Below are 16,302 nucleotides of genomic sequence, written 5' to 3' on the forward strand. Positions count from 1 at the left end.
GAGTGATGATCTCATCCTTTGTGGCCCCAACATTTATTTTTAACAATATGAAAGAGACCAAGGCTGGTGGGTTGGCCCAGTCAGTAAAGTAAACACGCAAACATGAAGAGGTGAGTATGACCGAAAGAACACAAGGTCAAAGATCAGGTATGGTGGGACATGACTGTAATCTTCGTGTCTGGAAGATGGAGACAAGCAAGTCTCCAGAGCTCATTGGCCAGCTACTCTAGCTATGGGAAGGCTGTAAGCCAATATGAGACCCTATCTTAAAAAAAGTTTTACTTCCTGAGAAACAACACTCCATGGTATCTTGTAGCTCACACATGTGAGCGCGCACACACACACACACACACACACACCTCACATACATACATGTCACACAAACCCAACAGAATAAATGTGAAAAAAGAACCAAATGTTCAATAAGTGGTGAGTATCACTCTCTACTTATATAAGCATCTAGGGCATCATCTTCCTAGATGTACAGACAGAGATAAGAAGAAACTAGAGACTATATAAGAAATATATAAAAATGCGGACAAGGATGCTTTAAACGTGGGCTAAAGAGAAGGCTCAGCAGTTAGGAGCACTTGACTGCTCTTCCAGAGGTCCTGAGTTCAAGTCCCAGCAACCACATCGTGACTTACAACATCTGCAGTGGCATCTTCTGGTATACATGAAGACAGATTACTCATATATAAAAATACATAAATAAATCTTTAAAATAAAGAATGCTCTATCCCACTTGATGTGATCAGTGAGAAGAAGGGGAGCTAGAAATATATAGCTATACTTACAGGAATGTAAAGAATTATTTAATAACCTCATATATTGACCACCCAGATATCACATTTGCATTTTATTATATTTCCTTTACATCACTGATTTTTGTGAATTCAAGTATTCTATAGATGATCCCTGGCCTTTTCTTTTCTTTCTTTCTTTTTTTTTTTCTAAATTCGGTATATATTTGTTTACAATTTTTAATGTAAGGCAATTTATCAAAAGAGACAAACCACAAGATAAAAATGAAGGCAACAGAACAATTCAACTTCTCCCAATCAAAACAATTATCACATCCTTAAAAAATAATTTTAGAAAAGTGTTTTAAAAGATGTTGCAGATTTGCATTCCATTTATCAACATTGTATTAATTCATAATTCTGAACAAATAATTTTTAAAATGTGAGACTTAAAAAATCAGTTTTCAGTGTATATGTAAATGTTTTATCCCACACGTTTATTCAACTGGGCCATTTAACATCATAGCAATTTATATTTAAGTTTCATTCAACTTTACTTAGGGTTGAATATACATGAAATGTGCTTTAATACATCAGAATCACAGTGGATAGCAGCAAAGGACTGGGAGGGGCATTAAAGAGAATCTGGTCATTCACATTGTGATTATTCTGCACGTTAAGGAAAGATAACTCACACTTCTAGACCCTAAAGGCATCCCTTTTCAAAACCAAAATAAACTCAGGACACCTACAGACACTTCTCCACCCCTGAACGAATCGATGACTCTCACACATAAAAACTAAAAGTTATGGCAGCAAAGACTTCAATGGCGATATAAGTCTGTAAACTGTACTCAAGTCTTGTTTCTGAACCCCAAAGTGCAAGAAACAGGGCTCCCAATCTCTCAGTAGTGCTTCTCCTGCAAATAATCTTCTTACGCATTTAATACAATATTTTTGGTGTCCGGTGATGTTTCTTGTCTGAATCAGGGCCATCTATAGTGAGGTGGTGGTGGTGGTGGGGTGGGCTAGATTACAAAATGGAGATTTAACAAATTTCTCCTACATTTGCTAGATGACAATGGTTTATTTAAAAGGGAATAATCCAACATCAACTGTAGATAAACTGAAGTACCTCCTTTCAAGATTCAAAATGGTTATGGCTGTCAACTTGACTGCATCTAGAACTAAAACCTAAGTGGCTAGGGACAGCTGTGAGGGACTGTTTTTCTTAATGAAATCATTAAATACCTCTTTAACCTATATCTTTTGCGGTGGGAGGTCCACCAGTAATCTGGACCACAGCTTTTGTTGAGGGCCTATATAAAGCATACGGAAGAAGAAAACTTACTCTCTTTGTCTGCTTACTTTCATTCTCTCTGGCAAGTCCATTTCTTCCATAACCTTAGAACCCACTTTGTTGGGCTTCTGGCTTATAGTGAAGACAAGCTGGGAAACTCATTCTCTTGGACTGAGTAACTACTGCACCCTTGGTCTTCCTCTTCGTAGATAGCCATTGTTAGACAGCCTTGACCACAGTCTGTAAAACAGTCTAATAAATCCCCCTCCTCTCTCCCTCTCCCTCTCCACTCCCTCTCCCACTCCATTCCTCTCTCTCCATATATATATATATATATATATATATATATATATGTATATAAAATCAAGAGATATTCTGCCCATTCCATATATATATATGGAATGGGCAGAATATCAAGTAATTAAATGGATAAAATGTAATTATATAAAAATATTAATATATTTATATGTAAATATATATTTTCACCCATATATGAATATTCATATTTTCATCCATATTTTTTTTCATCCATAGTTCTCTGTTCCTCTAGAGAGTCCTGATTAATACAGCTTAATTTTCTGTGAGAACTATTCTCAGTAGATGAATGAGTGCAGCTTAAATGTAGCATTTTGAGCTGTTGTTTTGAGCGAGTTCACTGATGATCGGCAGTGGTGTATACCTTCAAGCCAATTAGGATGCCTCCTTGGTCAATGATCTGTAAATTTCAAATTCTAATTAAGTCTTGACACCTCAGGTTAGAATGATGCAAAAGGTCATTAAAGATTATGGAGTCTATAATACCTGTTTTTAAAAATACCTTAATTATGTATTTAGGCAATTACTATTGTAGATAACTAAGCATACTGTGTGCATTTTAAGAAGTCTCTCAACACAATATTTACATAAACAGCCTGGAATGGGCAGAATATCAAGTAATTAATATGCATTTTTAAATGCCAAAAATATCCATGTTCAGAAAGTTAATTATGTATTTATGGGATATGGATGGGTAGGCAACTGATACGTATTTTCCAGTCTTCATTGTTTCATACCGTCACAGAGGCTTCCTATGATTTGTAGCAAACCACAAAGGTAGACCGCAGAGCATCTTCTTTTGCAGACAGCATGATGGGTCCTTTTCATTCTGACAGGCATCTGATGAATTTCTCATTTGAGCTTCCTCTCCTTCCAAGAGCAGAGGGAAATTAGGCTATAGCAGCCCGCTGCACGCAAAAAGGAGTGTAATGCTCTCAACTCCCTGAATTCACCCAAGAAACAATAGGAACCCAGACATGGGGCTGGCAGTGTCTCTCCTCGTTTCTCATGTTGGAATTTATGTGAGGCACATTTGTGGAAATGAAAATGAGGCTGTCAGTTCAGATGGGAATTCCCAACACAGATTTTTCTCACTTTGGGGGATTCTCAACACTTATTAAAAATGGACTTCTTGGAAATTTATTATTTATTTACAGATATCTTTATTATATTCACTCCACAGTCATGATACTTTTCTCATAAGGTTAAAGAAAGTTTGTGTGCACTTAATTTTTTAAGTTGGATCAGTCAGTAGCTACTGTTTTCTTTAAGTGAAGTATATGAGAAGGAAAGTAATTTCTTTAGCTGGTGATAGACTCTTCAGTGTGTTGATACATTGATGATAAAATAAGATATTTTTATATATTATATGTAATGATACATAGTAAAACATATATGTATACACACATATATATATACCTATATATACGTATATATGTATATGTGTGTATATGTATATGTATATGTATATGTATATGTATATGTATATGTATATGTATATGTATATGTATATGTATATGTATATGTATATGTATATGTATATGTATATGTATATATACACAGATAATGCTATTCAATAAAAGAAAGCAAGTTCTTGGAATGCAACTGAAAGTAATTCTTTGTAGAAGAATTACTTGGTAAAACTGAGTGCCACACCATAATTAAAAATTATGTTTTATCTGGGCCATAATTGTGCAGGCCTAGTGGTACCTGTAATTCTAACAAGTAAGAGCCTGATATAGGGGTCTGAGATGACTCATCAGGTCTCCAAGCCATATATATATATATATATATATATATATATATATATATATATATATGAATATATATATACAAAAGTATTTAATTTGGCTTATGTTTTTAGAGTGTTAAGGTCCATGTGGTGGAGCAAAGGCATAGCAGCGGGAAGAGCCTTTTAAAACCTCAAAGGTCCCCTCTAGTCAAAGACTTCTAGTGACCTCCTTTAACAAGGCTATACTTTTTAATCCTTCCTAAGCAGTTCCGCCAGGAGTGGAGTGAGTATTTAAATATTTTTTTCATTGGGGGACAGACATTGCAGTTCAAACAAATACATTCTACTCCTTGGAGCATGTGGTCACAACATAATGTAAAATGTGGTTAGTCTTACTTCAAAGTCTCCATAATCTTTCAGCCTCAATGCTTTTGAAAGTACACAGTACTTGAGTCTTCTGAGACTCAAGACCATTTCTTTCTTCTTCTTTTTTTGTCATCTTCTTTTTCTTTTATTGAAAACAGTTTCTGTTTTCATACATTCTGTCCTGATTATAGTTTCTCCTCCATCTATGTTTCCCAGTTCCTTCCCACCTCCTCTCCCCTCTAGATTCAACCCTTTCCACCTGTCATTTAAAAGAGAAGCTTAGAAGAGATAACAACCAAGCATGATGAAATAAAACATAAGAATACAAAACAAAACTCATATCGGACTTAGACAAGACAACTCAACAGGATAAAAAGTAGTCGCAAGAACAGGCAAGAGTCAGAGACCCACTTGCTCTCACAGTCTGGAGCCCCAGAAAAATACTAAGCTTATAGCTATAAGAGGATGTGATGCAGACCCCTGTAACTCCCATGCTTGCTGTCTGGTCTCTGTGAGCTTATACACTCTTTGCTAAGTTGACTCTGATGGCCTTATTCTCCTGATGCCCTTCAACCCCTCTGGCTTCTTCCAATCATTCCATTTCCTTCTCAGCAGGATTCCCTGAGTTCTGAGGGGAAGGCTTCGATAGAGACCTCCAATTTAGATTCTCTGCATCATGTCCATCTGTGCATCTCTGCATCTGTTCCCATCTGCTATCAGAGAAAGCCTCTCTAATAATGACTAGATAGGGCACCAATCTATGAGTATAACAGAATAGTATTAGGAATAATTTTACTGGTTTTTGTTTATTAGTTTGTTTTGTTTGTTTTTGTTTCTGTTTTGACCAGTGTCCTAGGTTTCTGGACTATCTAGTCTCTGCTTCTTGGTTACTCAAGCAGTGTCAAGTGCACGATCCTTCTTATGAGGTGGGTCATAGGTCAAATCAAACATTGGTTGTCTACTCCCACAAGTTCTGTGCCATCATTGCCCTAGCATAGTTTGCAGGCAGAGCAGATTGTAGATCAAAGATTTGTGGCTGTGCTGGTGCCCCTGTTTCTCTTTCGGTATCCTGTAGAGTGCCTTCCCACACCAAAGAGACATGGACATAGAGGTGAGAGTTGTATGCAGACACCAGCTTGACTTCTCCATGCTCAATGAGTTGTGTGAATATTTTTCTTTGCTATGGGAGGGAACCCACTGTCAGTTATTTGGAATCTCCATGGGACTCCCATGGACAACAACTCAGTTGGATGTAAACTCACACCCTCACTGGAAGCCTCTCCTGGCTACAAGAGATGGCCAGCGGATTCTCTATCCTCCATTACTAGGAGTCCTCATTAGGATTACCTTCATAGATTCTAGAAAGTTGCCACACACACCTGAGACTTCCCCTAGTTCCAGCTGTCTCTCCCTGCATCCTCTCCCTCCACTCCATCTTTCCCCTTCTGGTACCCACCCACAAATCCCTTCCCCACCTGCCCACAGTCTACTCATAAAACCTATTCTATTTCCACTTTCCAAGGAGAATCCAATCACCATGCCCCACCAGTAGACCCCTTCCTCTTTCCTAAATTTCTGGATCTATGGATGGTAACTGGTTATCATTTAATTAACAGCTAGCATCCCATTATAAGTGGATGCATACCTTTTCTTTCTAGGTCTTCATTCAGGATGGGTTTTTTTGTTGTTTTCTAGCACTATTCATTTGCCTTCATAAGGGGCAGTTTGATTGATGGCCGTTGAGGCTTTCAGATTGCTAGTCTTGATACATTCATGTCTCTCCTCTTTCTCTTCTCACTTTCCCCAAAGCAAGTTCCTTCAATCACTGGGAGAACCGAAAAGGAGAACCAAAAAAAAAAAAAAAAAGAAAAGAAAAGAAAAGAAAATCAGCAGCTGCCAGAGAATCTAGCTTAAGACCTTAGAAACAATGATGTCACAGGGGCAACCAAGGCTTACTGAAGGGAGAAATCTTAAATATGATTTTTTTTTTGTTCTTCTTCCACAAGGCAAAAGACACTCTTGGTGTAATCTGGTTCATAATCATCCACTTCAATGGCAGAAAAGTATCTTCAGAAAGGAATTTTCATTGGAAATTTTCTTCGATATCTTGTTGCTGACCCCTGCCTTAGAGGTAAGAGTGATATTTATAAGCTTGATATTTGAATAAGACACAGAAACAGATAGAAGACCCCTCCCATCCCAGTGGACTTCTGACAAGAATTATGCCCCCCAACTGTCACTTCCTCTGTTCATGCAGGATAACTGTTCAGATCCTGGTGCCAGCAGGGAAAGACAGGCTTAAACTGCTTCCTGGCTTTTACCTATGAAGGTTTGATTTTTCCAGAGCCTCAAAGGCAGCTAAGAAAATGGAATTACATATTGCACACTACATTAAGGGGGGTAGAATCAGTAGGCGATAGCCAGAGATACTCTTTCCAGAACAATCTCTGCCCAGAGAGCAGGTTGTCTGTAACTGAACACTGGGAAGAAGATTCTAGTGGAAATTGCCCAGTCTTGGCTATTGTACACACAGCTTGGCCTTTCTTTCTTTAATGTGAAACAAAAACCAACCAAATAAACAAACAAAAATCCCAAAATCTAAGGTGAAAAGTTAAGAAAAACCTCCTATGATCTGGATATTTGCTGAGAATTTCAGAAAGTTGATTCTTTAATTTGGGGGCTTTCCCTAATTCTTTCGTCACTACCCCAGTGATACTGTGTCTCCCCCACAGACCAGTGAGTGATAATCTGAATTATGCATGAGTTCATGATATCCCAGGGGAATGTTCACATTCCCTGAAGGGCAGCACAGATAATTCAGCTTAAAACTATGAGACAGAAGCTTAGATTTTGTAACTAACCATGTACTGGCTGTTTCTAAGTTGTATTCAGTATACCTAGGGAATCCAAACTTAGGCAGTGATGAATTGATATGGATCTGTCCTCCTCATGAGTATCTCTCTTTGAACATTGACTCTAACTAGTGAATTCTCTTTACACATCATAGTAAACCAAATACTGAGATAAGATATGCCAAGCATTGGAACATACACACTTAGGAATATTTTTGCTTGCTGTTTGGCTTCTGGGAGATTTTGAAGGAAAAGGCCCCGTATACGACAAGGATGGAGAAGGACAGATATATTCTTGGGGGCAACATGAGTAAGCATGAACACAGGAATTTCAGGTCATTGCCTTTGTAGCTTATAATTTTGCAAAGAGTAGTCGGAGATAGATTTAGGAAAAGTTCTGAGTGTTCGATTGATAGGTGTCTTTGTTTCTTTTCATATTGCTGTGATAACAAACAAACAACAAGAACCTGACAGTGGCCATGTAAGAGGATAATGGTTTATCTAAATGTCTTAGTTAGGATTTTACTTCTGTGAACAGACAACACGACCAAGGCAAGTCTTAAAAGGGACAACATTTAATTGAGGCTGGCTTACAGGTTCAGAGGTTCAGTCCATTATCATGAAGGCAGTAAGATGGCAGCATCCAGGCAGCCATGGTGCAGGAGGAGCTAAGAGTTCTACATCTTCATCTGAAGACTGTTAGCAGAATACTGACTTCCAGGCAGCTAGAATGAGGGTCGTAAAGCCCACACCTATAGTGACACTCTACTCCAACAAGGCCACACCTTCTAATAGTGCCACTCCCTGGGCCAAGCATATACAAACCATCATACTAAGTTCATGTTTCATAAGAAAACTGTTCATCATGATGGGAAAGACATAGCAATGGGCAGGGGAGGCATGGTGGCAGGAGCAGGGACTGACTCCAACTCGTCAGACTATATCAGCACTCACAAAACAAGGAACAAGTAGGAAGTAGGGCTAGGTTCTAAACTCTCAAAACCCTGCATCAGTGACCAGTGATCAGTGCTAGTTTTCACTAGCAACTCTCCACTACCTGACAGTTCAACAACTGTCTTAAGCAACTGAGAACATCTGAGTACCCAGTGTTCAAACACAGGAGCTATGGAGGACACTTCACATTCAAACCTCAAGAGCAGGCCTATAGATATATTCTTCTTGTGTTGCACCTTAGAACATCCTAAGAAATTAACAAAGACAGAAGTTGAGTCTACTACACAGAGGTTGTGCTTGGCATCCAGAGTGTTCATACTCTTTGAATATCCATTACGCTAATGGGCAGCCCTAGGTTGAGAACTACTGTCCCAAGCAAAGGGGATGCAAAGTACGTGTGTGTTAAAGGATAACAGACCAGTTGCAGACCATTCTCCGTCGCAGAATGACTGCCTCTGAGGGTCTGCTCCAACCTCGTAGATATTAGCATGAAAAGACTCACAACCATGGTGTTCATAGTCTTTAATTATTTAAAGGGAGGTGTTTAGAAGAAGCTCTTAAATACTATATATTTAGCAATGCAAATGCTTCCTGCGACTAGTAGGTTTGTTTATCGGTGGAGTGGACTGTTGTAACCATGTGAAAGAAAAATGTTAAACTTGTCTTTGACCCGATAAACTCCACTTGCTTTTTATCCTCTGGCTTTATGCACCAGCCTACACATCCACTCCCATTTTTATTTTTAGGAACTTGGCACTGAGCCATGTGTCCAAGAAAGGTTCAGTAGATGTTAATTAACTTTGAGCTCGATGGAAGAATATTCTAGAGAGAACGGGGATCAGCTGCTCTTTCTGGCTCAAAATAAAACAAGAAAAATGCTACAGTACAAAAGTGTCTACTGAGTCGGAGGTAGAGGTGTGTTGAGGGTGGGTATTAAGTGGCGATGCCCTCCTTCTTTTGATTAGAATATAAGACAAAGTTGGGACTCCATTTAGTACATGAAGAAAGGGTCTCTTAGGTCTCAGAACGTGTCTCCAAATGTCTCTAAATGGCACCAGAAAAAGAGACCAAATGGTACCAAGTTCTCGGAATAGTGTGTCCCTCACCTCCCCATCACATCCTTGCTTTAGAACTTGAGGTTCAAATCTCCATTCACTCTTCTCTCTATGGCAATCTTCCTTTTGTCTGTAGAATCTCAAATTATTTCTTCCTTGCAGAGTTGTTTGATCTTTTGGAACATGGCATTGGGACTGTTGCCAGCCAAGCTGAAAACTCAGTCTACTGACTCTTCTCTTTCACTTTGTGTTAATGTGACATCTGGATTGTGGCCCCCACTTTCCAGGTGTTGCTTGTCCATCACTCCATCTTTACACTCACATTGCTCTGTATCTAGCCTCTCTTGCTTCCAATGGCCCCACAATTACATTTAGTTATGCACAGATTCAGCTTTTAGAAATCACAAAGGAATAACTTACCTTTAAAGGCCAATGTCCTTTCTTGACCATCAATATCCCATCCTTCTGGTGAGCTGTGGTCAGAGCTATAAATCAGAGACTCAGCCCAAGTGACTTCCCATGCAGAAACAGCCCTGTTAAGTAGTCAGCAATCTGAAAACCCAACAGATCAAAACTTAAGACCAAGACAGTTGATTGGAATGTAGATGGTGTGAGTAAAAAGTCCTCTGTTCTTCTCCTAGAAAGGAGGGATTAAATAGAGATGGATTTGGTTTTTCTCCGCATGCGTCTATGTTGAAGCCTATTTATGGAATGCGGCTATCCAATTATTAAATAATTTGATCTCCTCTTCCAAAATCACCTTTGATCTCCCTCTTAATCTTCTTTTTGTCATTTGACTATTGAAAGCTTCCACTTTCCATCCTCGCCAGACTCCAGTGTGATAGAACCTAGGGTTTGCCTTCTGGCTGCTTCTACAGAGTGACCATTCCTATACAGCTTTAGATGACAGCAGTGCTAATTTGCTTCCCAGGGTTACATACAGTCAGGTAGGTAAAGCTGAGCATCAGTATTGTTCCCCCATGACTGAGGCTTTCTAAAGATCTTCTAAGATGCAGAGGCCATCTCTGCTGTCATAGCAGTCTTTGTGTCTCTTCTCTGTCCTATCTCAAGACCAGAAAGACTACGGAGTCTCAGGGCCCTGTGTTCAAGTAGGAATGATAGTCGTGCTCTGGAATTTTGCCGATGCCACTCTAACTGTTCCACATGTTCCTTCTCTCTTACATGGTAGGCATGCTTATATGTTCCTATTGTCAGAATACAGATAGTTTTTGATAAGATGTTCTGAAAGAATGTGATAAATTTCTCTTTGGGGAAGGATATATTGGTGATGATGACACTAGGTTTGGGTCCTGGAGATGCTCAGTCAGAGCCTGGGTCATTGTTTGTTGCTGCTGATGTCCATTTTTCTAAGTAGGTCCTTGAGCTGCAGAGTTCTTCTTGGTCCCTGGTCCCAGCACGTTCTCTAGGATGCCTGGTTGTGCAGCACAACTTTCTTCTACTTTTTCCCATCAACTCTTTCTCCAACTGTTGTTTGTAGATAAACTCTCACGTTGCTTGCCCTATAGACATAGTAACACACCGTGATTCATCTTAGATATCTCACCTTGTTATGTCAGTATCACCTCGGAGAATCTGTAAATTGGTAAAATAGTTGTATCACCAGACTGTCTCAATCTGCCAGTTCCCAATGACATGGCAACTTTTTATTATTTATGAAAGCTTATGCTTTATAGCTTAAACTTGTTCCCAACTAGCTTGTATAACTTAAAAGCCCATTTATTCTTATCTACATTCTGCCATGTGACCTGTTACCTTTTCTTCAGTCCTGGTACCTGTTCCCTCCTCTGTGTCTGGCTATCGAATCCCACAAGCCTGACTCTTTCCCAGAGATCCTATCTCTGCATGGCATTCCCACCTGTGCTCGCCTGCCTCATAATAGACCATCAGCTCTTTATTAAACCAATCAGAAAGTGCTGTAGGTAGGTGAGGAAAGACATGCCTTCACTCAGTGTACAAAAAGAAAAAAAAAAAGAATTCCCAACATCATGGTAAACAAAAACTTGTGAGTTATTGGTCTCATTGGTCTGATATCACATGGGTGGTTGGGATATAGACATGGGAACTTTGCAAGAATTGGTCATTCTTTACTATGTATTCATACTTTTGTCAACTGTATTAACACCCCACCTGATAAGCCAACTGCTCCCTATAAAACCTTGGGTCATGAACCTCCAAAGCAGTGAGTGTCATCATTCTTGGAGAATCTGAAAGCTGAAATTACCTTTCTATGATTTTTTTTAAAATTTTTACTGTAAAAGTCCTAATCCTTTCAGAAGCAAGAGAGGCATCTACTTAAGCCATTATCCACAAGCACAGGAAGTCTTTTCAAATCACTCCTTGACTTCTGACTTTCACTAGCTCCCCATTGTTCTCAGCCTAAAGTCTCCCTTCCTGGATGAGTTATAGCATACTAGTGACTCAGCATTACTTAACGTCTAGCCATCTTTCCAAATTCTAAGGGCTACAGCTGGGTCCCAAAGATGTTCCTCTCCTAGCAAACATAGAAGTAATGGTATGTACCTATAACCATTATGAGTAGAGGACCTGTTTAAGATTGAGACCCTAAATTGTAGAAATAATATTTAGTTATAGAGGCAAACGAAGGAGCAACACTATTTTGAGAAGAATGATACTAGATTTCCATGGTCAGTATTCATGCTGGTGGCAATCCATATGGACCTGAGAAAGATATATATAATTTAAACATTCTGCCCCATCTCATCCCAAATCAGGGCAATATAATAAAGAGGAGACTCTTTAGATAAATTAATTTGCCTGTTAGTTATAAACTATTGTGAGTTTCAACTTCTTTGAGAGAAACCTTCTTAAATTTTATTGCATAAAAACTCATTTCTGTCTTAAAAAGATTGTTAAACAAAATTTAAAACTTAGGATAGTCAAATTCATATTTTCAAATGTCCTCTGTATAATCAAGAGTAACTTTTTAAATGTGCACCTGTAACCTCCAAAGACCTCATATTTTTGTTGCCAGATAGCAAATATTCCCATGTTTAAGAGGCTTAAAGCAACTATAATCTTTTCTCCTATAATTTTGAGTTGACTGGGATCAGCTGTGTGGTTCTTCTGTTCCATATGATGGACTAGATAGACCTTTACTTGGCTGGGTGTCTGATACATGGCTGGAATTTGGCACTGCATTTTCTGTGAACACTGTTTGAACTGTTGTTATCTTGACTTCTCTGGAAAATGTGGGGTTTTCACAACTTGGAAGCTGATTTCTAGGAGAAAGCACTCCAGGTGACAGAATTGAATGTTGCAAAGTTCAAAAAAAATTTTGGCTCATCCCTACCAAGCTCTATGGGCTGAAATAGACCAAATGGCTATCCCCAAATCACTGTGATGAGGTTTGGTTCACAGGGGAGCCATCTTTGAGGACTATCTACTTAATATGTTTGTTGAGTTTATTTCCACCAATAAGATTCCCCTTCTGAGGAACTGTTCAAGTGGTTCTGCATTTAGTCTGTCTGTTGCTCAGTTGCTCAGTCTTGTCTTTACTTGTTCTTTGTGATCATACCAACTCATCCAAAGCCACTGTTGGCTTCTTCCCTGTTCCTTAGTGCTTCTTATTGCCAACTGTCTTCCACAACAACCTCCTAAATCTTCCTGAGATGATCCCCCTCCCCTTTTTTATTCCTCTTCTATTTGGTGTGCTTCCTAGTTTTTACTGGAGAGTCTGATTTGTCCCTTTGGGATCTATTGGACTTGTCTGACTTGCTCATTGCTGTCTGAGTTCTACCAGTAAAAAGGGTAGAGTTCTTACTATATCCAATTTAGTTCTACGGCACTTTAAATCTCAAGTGCTATTGGAATTGTTGAGCAGGCCATATTTGCTATTCCTTTAGCTATGGGGCTCATCTCTAGGTCCCCATGGTTCAGATGGCCATGCTGAGATACCTACAAAGGTCTGTGTCCTTATCTCCATGCCAATATTATTATTGCATGTTATTTATGTTTATTCTGGTACCAGGCTTGTAAAATTTGTACTGTTGCAATAAAATAATCTTTCAAAAGTCAGAAATACCTGGAACACGACTCCTTCAGTACATTTATTTGGGATGTCCGCAGTCTTAAAGAATATTAGCATTCAAATTCATCTTATTTCATTTTCTTCCCAAAAAATAGAATATGGATTGGCAGCCTGGAGATTGTAGAATGTTTATGTAATGACATAGTTATTTTAAGATTCTTGACTAGGAAGCAGCTTGTTACTGCTAAAAAGCTTAAAAGAACACTCCAACCTGCCAGGACAGTCTATTAACAAAATATCATTTCAGCATGCGTGATGCCTGTGTGTACCTTCACTTACTGAAGTCACAATTTATTAATAGATTTGTTTAACCACATGCTTTGGACAAATCCCAATTGGAATGAATGCATTCTTCCTGCCTGAATTATCCTAGACTCAACCTAGTGAAAACAGGATAATCTACTAACCTGGAATTCTTGCAATCCACTCAAACAACCAACACACATCCAGTGGGGTACAAACTATTACCATTTATGTACTTTCAGGTCAGGGAAATCATTAGACACACCAATATTCATACATGTGATTTCTGTGACTCTCATATATTTGCAAGAGTATAAGTGTTATGAATGGTCTAAAAAGCTAGAGATATTGTGAAAGATGATAAAACATTATCTACGCTTGTTCTTAATGAACAAATGCAGAATTATAAGGAATTAAGGTCAAATTCTTCATTTGAAGGTCTTTGAGGAATAACAGATAATCTTGGACAGATGAGAGAGATCTTAGTCTCATGCCTCTATTTGGCTAGCCTTACAGTATGTGTGGTCTCTTTAAACCTTGAAAGGTTTAAAAACTTGTAATTATGAAGAAGATTGAACAGGCCATCATAGCATCCTTATCTGGGAAGAGTGTGTCCCTACTGCTCATGTGAAAGAGTTTATGGCCTATGTGCCTTGACTTCAGTAATCTCTAGATTCCCTCACCCCCATTTGGGAAAAACTAAAGAAACTCCATTCACTGGCAACCTCACCCCCCTTTTTTCCCATATGAGGCACTTAATGCATGCTATTGATATACGAAGACACATCTTGTTTAGCTCTGTACTGATTGTGTGAGCTCCAACCAGATTCTTTGCTCATCTCTGCAATATATATACTGAGGTCCAAGAACTTCTTTACTATCTACCATTGTATAGGGACAACCTAGCCAGGCCTGAGTTAGCATGTGAGTTTACTATTCCCACCTTAAAACTCATGTGACTTTAATCCTAGCAGTTGAGATAGGATATAAGTGGATCTCAGTGGGTGGGTTCATGGCCATATTGGTCTACATAGTGAGTTCCAGACCAGTCAGGGCTACACACACACACACACACACACACACACACACACACACACACACACACTATATCAAGGTGATTCACTTACAAGTGGTCTCTATATGACTTATTGAGAGAGAACTGTTTCTTAAGTTCCTGTGTCTAAGATACTTTGTAGTAACATTGACCTGTGTCAGTTGCCTCTGAGTAGAAGGACTAGAAAGCTGGGGTCTTTAAGCTAATTTCTCGGATGGTATCCTGCATCAGTACTGTTACTTAGTTTCAAAGTCTCACAAATAACTAATACCAAATCATTAGTTTATAAGCATCTGATAAGTGCCTCATATGCAGAAAAGGGGGGGGGGTTGCCAGTCAATGGAGCGTCTTCAGTTTTTCCAAATTATTAGTTTATATAATATTAGCATATAATATTAGTATATGTATATATATGTATGTGTGTGTGTATGTGTGTGTGTGTGTGTATATATATATATATATATATATATATAGTATATGGTATATGTTCAAACAATAGGTTTCATAAATGACCCAAAAAATGACAGTATACAGTAGGTAATAATCTCCAATTATCCAAGTATTACATAGGTCCCAACCCAAAACTTTCCAAGTCGTTGTCAAACCCCACTTTCAATGCTTTGACTCATCACATATGATCCCTTGGATTAAATAAAGAAATGAATAACCCAGACAAAACTCACCCATGCCGCCTCCCAAGTGCTTTCTGAGGTTCGGGTGCATTGCTTTTCTTTGAGAGTAAACAATGAATTCTGTGGAAATGAGCAGTCACTAAGACCTTACTAGGGAGGACTGCATTCACAAAATCCCCTTGATGTTGCTCATGCTTCCTGTAATTGTGCCCCGATATGTAACTCACAGTGAATTGTTTAGGCTCACACAGGGCCAGGTCAGAGAGTCCCTGGGACTCTCCGTTAAGGGTCCCATTGTCGTTCTCTTCCTGTTATGATGAAGGAACTAATCCGGAGGTAAATATCTGGGGACTCCATAGGTTCCCAGATTCAGTCACTGTGCCTCTGTTCAGGAATGGTAACGGTAAAGAGGAAGTGCCACTGTAAGGTACTAGTGGCTCCTTTGCAATTGTCACCGTGAAGAGACTTTCCTTTCCATGTGATGGCAATGACACAGAGGGAATGAATGCTCTGGTCACAGGGGCAGGACAGATGGCTGCCTACGGCCATGTAATAAAGTCCCTGAGGTCTGTCCTTTGCTTTGTTTTACTCTCCTTTGCTTTAGAGTCCCCCTCTTCCTTGTCCCCAAAGTTTTGCAGCTCACAGATAAAATCTCAAAGGAAGTTGGGCTCTTTTGTATGCAGACACAGAACGGATTTTAAAAGTTTTCCATGCCAATGAGTTGATAATTTTTGTCCTTTTTCAGAAACGTTTTGATTCCTCAAAGAGAATATTTCAATTCCTCATCCTACAAAAGCCAAACTTTAGGCATTGTAACAGAAGACAATGTACTTAGAGTGGGCATTTGTTAATGTCATGTCTCACTGCTGTGGCAAAATACCCGATATAAAAAAGCAATTGATTCTGTCTCTCGGATTGAGGGTCCAGTCATCCAGAGCATGGGTGTCAAGGCAGCAGATGTATGAGGTTTGCTGGTTACAGGATATC

At 39.0% G+C, this 16,302-nt stretch overlaps 1 long non-coding RNA gene across 1 annotated transcript; it reads right to left on the reverse strand.

Annotated features, from left to right (window-relative positions):
- Positions 1–6,112: 6,112 nt before the first annotated feature.
- On the reverse strand, positions 6,113–15,427 carry LOC115029877 (uncharacterized). Its single transcript, XR_003835464.2, has 3 exons — positions 15,367–15,427; positions 9,738–10,837; positions 6,113–6,281 (listed from the first exon to the last, which is right to left on the reverse strand). It is a non-coding gene; the product is annotated as an uncharacterized LOC115029877 (long non-coding RNA).
- Between the last annotated feature and the right edge of the window lie 875 nt (positions 15,428–16,302).

The sequence above is a fragment of the Mus caroli genome, unplaced genomic scaffold (genome assembly GCF_978045245.1).
Source record: "Mus caroli unplaced genomic scaffold, Mus_caroli_1 scaffold_19, whole genome shotgun sequence".
Taxonomy (NCBI): domain Eukaryota; kingdom Metazoa; phylum Chordata; class Mammalia; order Rodentia; family Muridae; genus Mus; species Mus caroli.